At 42.0% G+C, this 8,505-nt stretch overlaps 1 pseudogene; it reads right to left on the bottom strand.

The window, feature by feature from the left end:
- Positions 1–4,027: 4,027 nt before the first annotated feature.
- On the bottom strand, positions 4,028–7,832 carry LOC147968007 (protein FAR1-RELATED SEQUENCE 5-like; annotated as a pseudogene).
- Between the last annotated feature and the right edge of the window lie 673 nt (positions 7,833–8,505).

Raw genomic sequence — 8,505 nt, 5'->3', positions numbered from 1 at the left:
CATTTGTTCATTACAATGCATGCAACAGGTTTGAATGGCAAGGGAAACCATCTTCATCAGCAGTGAAGAGAGTGATCACCGGACCACCTCAGATGATGCTTCAGATGGCACTTCACATGGGAGTGACGGCTATAGCAGTGATGATGACACCTCTAGTGACTATGACACTGATGATAGTTCTAATGGAGATGGAGATGTGGACCACGATCCTATCTTGGCACTACGGGGTAAAGTTTTATTTGGCTGGTTAGATATTAAATGAAACGTGAAATATCGAAAGTTGATGTTTGAGTGACACTTGATTACCACACATTACTCTGTTTGGGTTCTAAATGATCTTCCAAATCAACATTGACTGAACTAGAGCTTACATAGAGCAGTGTTTAGTTGTTAGTTTAAATAAATCAAATATTCAATTTGCCCATGTTTCTACGAGATATTGCTGGGTGGATGTGATTGGGTTATCTATGTCCTTCATTTCTTGATCATTGGAGTAGGCATTGATCATTAACCCAGTGCTGATGTTCTAGATCTTACATATGAAATTATTTACTACTCTGTCATCTTAATTTTTTTGATACAGGTCCGGGATACCATGTGAGAAAAGGAACTTTCGAGGATCGCATCTTCTACGGCAACCATGTATTGCTAAACGAGGATCGGTGGGACTATCTCAAATCCATAGTAAAGCAGTGCCAACCTCCCATACCATACTATGTCAGCACCGTCACTCGCTCGACAGTCATCAGAGGGAAGAGCAAGATGGTAAACACTTGGACTTTTCTTTTTGCAAATCATACTTCACTAGTGAAAATGCCATCATGTAGAGACAGAGAGGAGGACAGGCGTGGTTGTGCAAATCATTCTTACTTTTTTTGTGCAAATTATACTTCATTTTTATGTAACATTATTTATTTCCCTATGCAATCAGTGCTTCTCAAAGGAGTACAATCAGGCCTACCTCAAAGATTATCTGCGAAAGCCCATGGTTGTGCGTGTCACCAGCGAAAATTTTGATGGTAATAAAAAGGTCTTGTTCAAGATGGGCAAGAAGGACGGGCGAGCGATCATGACGAAGAACTAGAGAGAAGTCGTTGAGGGCGCCAGAATGAAAGAAGATCAAATGGCTATCTTCAGGTTCATGGAAAGGAGTGGAGGTGGGCTTAGGGTGAACATGGTTAGTGGCATGAGGATTCGTTGACCCGCCGCAATAGTTTGACGCTAGTTTTATAATCTGTATGTACTAGCCAGTAACTGCAAGTTGGTAGTATCAGCTTTAGTGTCCAGTAAGTGCAACTTAGGAGTAATTGGTACTTGGTAGTAACTGGTACTTTGGTGGTATAACTTTTGGGTCCGACTGGATATGAAGATCGTCCAGTAAGTGGAACTTGGCAGTAACTTGGTGGTAGTATGAACCCTATGTGGTGTAATGTACTTGCTATGCAAGTCTATATATATACCGCACCTTGGTACCCTCCTTAATATAATTACCTTTACGGACTGCAATTATATTTCCTTTTTTTGCCACAGTGATGCTAGTATTTTTAGAATCAAATATAATCGGGTTTCCAATGAATTAGACACTACTTTCATTTTTGAACGAGGTTTGTGTGTTGGCTAGTATGAGTTATTTTGAAAATGCGGTTTGTATGTGTGTCGCACAAAAAAATGAAATGCAAAACAAAGAGCGGGACCTGTATCTGTTACTTTCGAGATGGCATGCTATTTTCAAAACGATGATTTTTTAATTTGAAAAACAATATATACTAAAAAAACATGCTATCTTTTGAAAAGCGTAATTAAAAATATGTTGTTTTCAAAATCAGCACGCTGCTTTCAAAACAACATATTTTAAAAAGCATGTATTTTTTGAAATCAATTTAAAAATAGTGTTATATTTTTAAAAACAACGTTTTATTTTTTAAAACAGCATTGTATTTTTAGAATGAGGCTGTTATTTTGAAATCAGCATGCTATTTTTAGAAACAACATATTCAAAAGAACATGATTTTTTTGAAATCAGCATGCTATTTTTTTAAATCAGCATGCTATTTTTGAAATCAGTATGCTATTTTTGAAATCATCATGCTATTTTTTCAAATCAGCATGCTATTTTTGAAATCAGCATGCTATTTTTGAAATCAGCATGCTATTTTAAAAGTACCATATTGAAAGCATTATATTTTTAAAATAAGAATGCTATTTTTTAAAAATATCATGCTGATTTCAAAAACAGCATGCTATTTTAAAAGTAGCATATTGAAAAGAGCATTATATTTTTAAAAGTACCATGCTATTTTTAAAATTAGCATGCTATTTTTGAAATTAGCATGTTATTTTAAAAGTAGCATAATTTTAAAATCAGCATGATATTTTTAAATCAGCATATTCATTATATTTTATTTTCAATTGAACATGTTTTTTCAAATGAGCATGCTATTTTTAAAATATCAGTATGCTTATTTTCTATTTGAAAATAAACGATTTTCAATGTTATTTGAAAACGAGGTTTCTATTAACGTTCTATTTTCTTATATATATATATATATATATAAATTTTCGGTTTCTATTTTATATTTCAAGTATGAAATTTGACTACACTTTGAACAAATTTCAGCAATATATTATGTAAAAAATGAAAAAATAAAAAAAATACAGAAAACCAACTGCACTAAAAATGCATTGTTTCATCGATGTTGATAAATCATAACTAGCCTACCATGTCGACCCGTCCATAATAAAATGAGGGTGTACCAATCAAAAGAGGAATTCAGAAAAATAGTGGCAGTCCATCAAATAGGTCTAATACATGAGAAACAAGGTGGATCACGGCATGGAAAACTGTCTACTTTAGTTTGTTCTCAATCTTTCGACCCCTGAAATCCTTTTGTTTTCTCTGCCTGACCCTGTGCATCTAAACATCCTGTCTCGACTTCACTTTAGCTTTCCTGCATGAAACAACGTTTGTTAATAGGATAGCAAAGAAGATTTGAGCATGTACAATACACTATAACAGAAAAAACACTAACTTCACTGATTTTCTCTTCATAGCTACAGAAGCTAGCTTGACAGCTCATATTCGCTCAACCTGTGGTACATTCCTATCAGGCCTTTTTGTCTTCATCACCCCTTTGGCCTATTCTTTACCGCCGTTACTAGAGTCTTTCCTGGAAAAGTTAAGAAACGTCAACACAGTACTAGCAAATACCCGACTTCTAGAGCGGACATGTAAGTACAGACACTAACTTCACTGGTTTTCCTCGCGCACCCTTGTCATCGTTCTTTTTCGTCCTCCCAGCATTGACATTTGGAGCGCCCTTGCGTTTCCTGCAAAAAATGAAATAGAGGAATCTGCAGCCAGTATTCGAAAACATGTTTAAGTACGCACAATTGTGCTAATGCCCACTTGTTTGGTTTTGCGTAATCCTCTTCTGCAACCTCCAATGGTCTCTTTCTAGCCCTCCTCAGCCCACCATCTTCTGTATCTGAATCTTCCTCTTCTTCCTCATCTGAATCTCCCTCTTCTTCTGCATCTGAATCTTCCTCTTCTTCTGTACCTGAATCTTCCTCTTCTTCTATACCCGAATCTTCCTCTTCTTCTGTATCTGCCTCTGTCTCTTCTTCTGTATCTGCCTCTGTCTCTTCTTCTGTATCTGACTCTGTCTCTTCTTTTTGCTTCTTCGAGGAAATAAGAATGCTATTTTTGCTTCTTCTGTATGTGCTATTTGATTTCCCCGATTTTTTCCTGCGTAAATTGAAGAAAAACATGTGAACACTCTTCGAGGAAAAAAGTCCATTTTACTACCCTGAATAAAGTGGGTGGTTCGCTTTACCCCCTGATCTATTTTTCGGTTCCTATACCCCCCCTAAACAATCTCATACCGGACAAAAAAGCACCCTAGGTGGTTTACCCAGACCGGATGATGATGTGGACACAGTCAAAGGTGGTATTTGACCTGCCGATGGGTCCCACACATTAGTTTTTTTTAAAAAGAAATAGAAAAAAGAAAAAAAGGGTGTCCCCCTACTATAGTACCAGCTGTCCACAGCGGCGGCGGCTGGTGCGCGTGGAGCTGGCAGGCGGCCGTGGCGGGCGGAGCCGGCGCGCCCCGAGCGCGGCCAGGCGCAGTGACGGGTTCACGCGCACGAGGGCAGAGCGGCACAGACCGGCTTGGGTGCGGACTGGACTGCGCGTGCGAGGGCAGAGCATGCGTGGTCGGAGCCAGCAAGCGGAGCCGGTGTGCGTCGAGCGGGGGAGGCTGGGCGCGGCCAAGCTCAACGATGGGTTCACGCGCGCGAGGGTAGAGCGGCTTGGGTGCGGATAGGGCCGCGCGCGCGAGGGCAGAGCGGGGGCGGTCGGAGCCGGCGGGTGGCCGAGGACGACGGCGCGAGCAGCGCGCGAGGGCGGCTGGGGTCCACAGCGCAAGCTCGGCGAGGAGGCGGAGCAGTGCAGGCGCGCGGCCGGAGCGGCGAACGGGCGGACGGCGCCGGAGCCAATGCCGCGGAGGAGCGAGGCGAGGCCGAGCGGGATGCTCACCGAGAGCGCCACGGCGAACGGCGGGGCGACGTAGCCGCTGGAGGAGGCGGGCCAGCGGGGTGGAGCAGGTGGCAACGCGGCTTGTCGGCGGGGTCGCGCTGGAGCCAGAACGATGCGCGAGGGAGCGACGGGGATGCCCACGCCCGACCTGACAAGGGGGGCCCACCGAGGTCAAAACCACCGTTGACTAGTGCCACATCAGCAGCGAGTTGAGACAAACCAGCCAGGGGGGTGTTTTGTCCGGTTTTGGTTTGTTTGGGGGGTAGAAGGAGTCAAAAAATAGATCAGGGGGTAAAGTGAACCACCCACTTTATTCAGGGTAGTAAAATGGACTTTTTTCCTCTCCGGGAGAACATATTAACACTGTAAGCATGTATGGAAATGAACAATGAGATTAACATGTGCACTAACTTTGTTGCTCTTTTTAATCTCCCTCTTCTTCTATATCTGAATCTGTGTCTTCTTCTGCCTCTGAGTCTTTGTCTTTTCGCTTCTTCCTCCTTGTGACCTTTGATTTCCCCGATTTGTTCCTGAGTAAATTGAAGAAAAAGAGAGAACATATTAACATTGTAAGCATGTATGGAAATGAACAATGAGATAAACATGTGCACTAACTTCGTTGCTTTTTTCCCTCTCATCCGCTCGCGCCTGGATTTAATCCTCATGTTCGATTCTTCGGTAGTTGGTCTCCTTTTTGGAACTATTTTGATTGGATTTTCCACGTCATCAATGCAGCATTCGCGAGCAGCAGAGAAGTATGCCGGCAAAGGAACAAACGATTTATGGCCTTCATCCAAATCAGTTTTTTCTCCATCAACCAATATACTCCAGAGGAACTCCATCACCTGTTCTGACTGTGAATCGCTAGCTGCGGCTGTGAATAAAGCGTCACTAGCCATGTTGCGTATTTGATGATACTTATTCATGTGATCAGATCATACATGAGTATTCGCAGTCCTCGAAGAAGGGAACGCTGGCTTGGCCTACATTGTCCATCTTTTCTTGACAATTTTTTTTGGAAATGTGCGTACACCAAGATGATCCAGAATGCAGAATATATGTGCGCATGGGTAATCCTGAATTTCCAACTTTTTACATTTACAAGCTGCATCATCCAGTCTTGCTCCTGTAAACAGACAAGTCACATGATATATAAAATCCACAGACTTAGCATCCATGCCTTGTGCATCCAACTTTTTTTGCCTCCAACTCCTCACTGTCCTTACCTTCAAAGTGATTGGGATCCTTAGCATCTAGGTTTTTGGCATGCAAGTCCACACCACCCTTGCCTTCCAAGTCATTGGGATCCTCAGCATCCAAGTTTTTTGCATGCAAGTCCTCAGCATCCTTACCTTCCAAATCATTGGGATCCTCAGCATCCAAGTTTTTTTGCATGCAAGTCCTCAGCATCCTTACCTTCCAAGTCATTGGGATCCTCAGCATCCAATTTTTTTGCATGCAAGTCCTCAGCATACTTACCTTCCTTACCTTGCAATTCTCTAGCATCCCTGCCATATGGGACTTTATCATATGGGGCTTTGTGCAAAACTCCAAACACGACCAAACCATCACATGCTACCCGGTCCGTGACCTGCCAATTTGTCCCTTCGACAATCTGACGCTTTACCTTTGGAAACATCACAGTTGTATAAATATAAGAGGCGGCAATCTCCAGAGGGTGTGCATTCAACTTAGTGAAGGGTATCATATGTGTTGCTACTGCGTCTAATGCTGCTTCAGTCTTACGCATTATGGATACACAGTGCTCAACATGCTGCAACAAATCAACAAGCTGCATCTTCCTGTTCAGGTGCACATGAAGCCTTGAGTTGAGAGACTCACTCCTCTGATTACTCATCATGCCTAAGAAATATCTACCCTTTGTGTACGCAACAGCCCATTTGTGTCATACCTTGTACATCCTATTAACCCATGACGACCTCTTGCCCGTTGGTTTTATTTTGAACCGAACCTTATAAGCCTCCCATCTTTTCTCAAACTCATCAACATCCCAACGACGGTAAATGAATTCCCTAAATTGCTCCAGCTTTTCCTCGCGGAGGTGCATGACCATATTCTCCTCGATATGCCACGTGCACAAACGATGATCTGTTCTGGTCCAGACAGTAGCTATTGCTTTAGCCATTGCACCGTCCCCATCGGTGATTGCTGAAATTGGTGCCGTCTGGGACATTGCCTCCAAAAATACATGAAAAAGCCACTGATATGATTCAACTGTCTCGTCTGACACTAGACCGACCCCAAACAAAACTATGCTGCGGTGATGGTTCAGACCAACAAATGGAACAAACGGAAGCATGTACTTGTTAGACCGATATGTACTGTCGAACACCACGACACCACCAAAGGCAGCATAGTCAATGCGGGATTGTGAGTCAGCCCAGAATATGTTCCTCAAATGGCCTTCACTGTCTTTTGTGTATTTGAAAAAGAATTTCGGGTCTACTTTTTTCTGTGCAATCATATAGGTGAGCAAATATCTAGCGTCACTGCCTTCTATCTTGCGCTTCTTCTGGACTGAAACATGGTTGTATAGATCTCGATCTATAAATCCAAGCTTGTCGGGACCTCCGGCATTCTTCTCCATTACATTCATAATCTGATGTGTTCGAAGTACACCGACAACATACTCGATGACATCGGCCTTTTGTGCGTCAGTCATTCTACGATGAGCTGACAAGTACGGAGTCAGGTCAACAGGGACAAACAGATGGTTATGCTTGTCCACAAAATTCTTGACGAACCAGAGGCCACTGCTATCTTGTAGCTCAACCTGAAAAAGAGTGGGACACCCACACCGAGAAAGACCCCTCGGTGTTCTTTTTCTTTCAGTTCTGTTAAAGTGCTTAAGAGCCCGCCATCCTTGTTTGCAGCACTTGTATGTCCTTCTGTATGCATTTTGTTTCGGACCCGGACCCCTGTACTTCAGATCATCCTTTCTAACACCAAATCCTTTTTTTCTCGCATAGCCTATGTAGAACATGTAGGCTTCTTCCTCAGTCCTGAACGTCTTCTTCACAATCTCTAAGTATTCCATACACTCATTCCGGTCTGAACCAGCCATGCCTTTATTATCAATTCCTTTACCTTGTATGTGTACATCATCCATGTCTATGCCATCCTTACCTGCATCCTCATTATCCTTATCATCCATGCACATACCATCCATTCCTTTGGGGTCCATGCCTTTGCCTTTGTTACCTCTATGACCCATGTCCTTGTCGACCATGCCTGTATCACCCAAGTTTTTTCCATCGTTGCCTTCATCATCCATGTCGTTATGCTGCCAGCGGAAACAGATAGTCAATGTTACGGATGGATAGCATACGTTACCGAAATTATGCACTACTCTGCTTAAATAATTGATTTAATTTTTCATATCGGATTCATGTACCTAACTCAGTCCTTCAAAAGCTGTAAGTAAATATGCCTTGACTAAATCCAGAAATTTGTAATTGATTGTGCTAGCTCTAACTGATGATCTCCTAACTAAATCCAAAGTCCACGAGTCGTTCAAATGCCTTGATAGATCCACCCTGATAGATCAATTATCTCCAAACTCCATTCAAAATTATATCCTAACTAAATCCAAATTATCTCGTAACAAAATCCAAAAGTATGTCCTAACTAAAACCAAATTATCTCCTAACTAAATCCAAAATAAGTCCAAACTCCATACAAAATAATTATCTCCTAACTAAATCTAAAATATATCGAAACTTAATTCAAAAGTATCTCCTAACTAAATCCAAAATAACTTTCTTTGAATCCAAATCTGCTGACAACTTTCTCATGCCACATAATCCTAGCTAAGTCCTTCAATATGTCGTAGCTACATCCAAATTACACTTCCTTTCAATCGTAATCTCATCACAACTTTCTGAAAACATAAACCCTAATCCTCAGATGACATATCCTAAACCCTAACCAAATCCGACCGAAATCTC

The sequence above is a fragment of the Triticum urartu genome, chromosome 5A, assembly GCF_056163025.1.
Source record: "Triticum urartu cultivar PI428250 chromosome 5A, HENAU_Tu73, whole genome shotgun sequence".
Taxonomy (NCBI): Eukaryota; Viridiplantae; Streptophyta; class Magnoliopsida; order Poales; family Poaceae; genus Triticum; species Triticum urartu.
The sequence above is the reverse complement of the archived record's forward strand: the minus strand, read 5'-3'. Positions and strand labels throughout refer to the sequence as shown.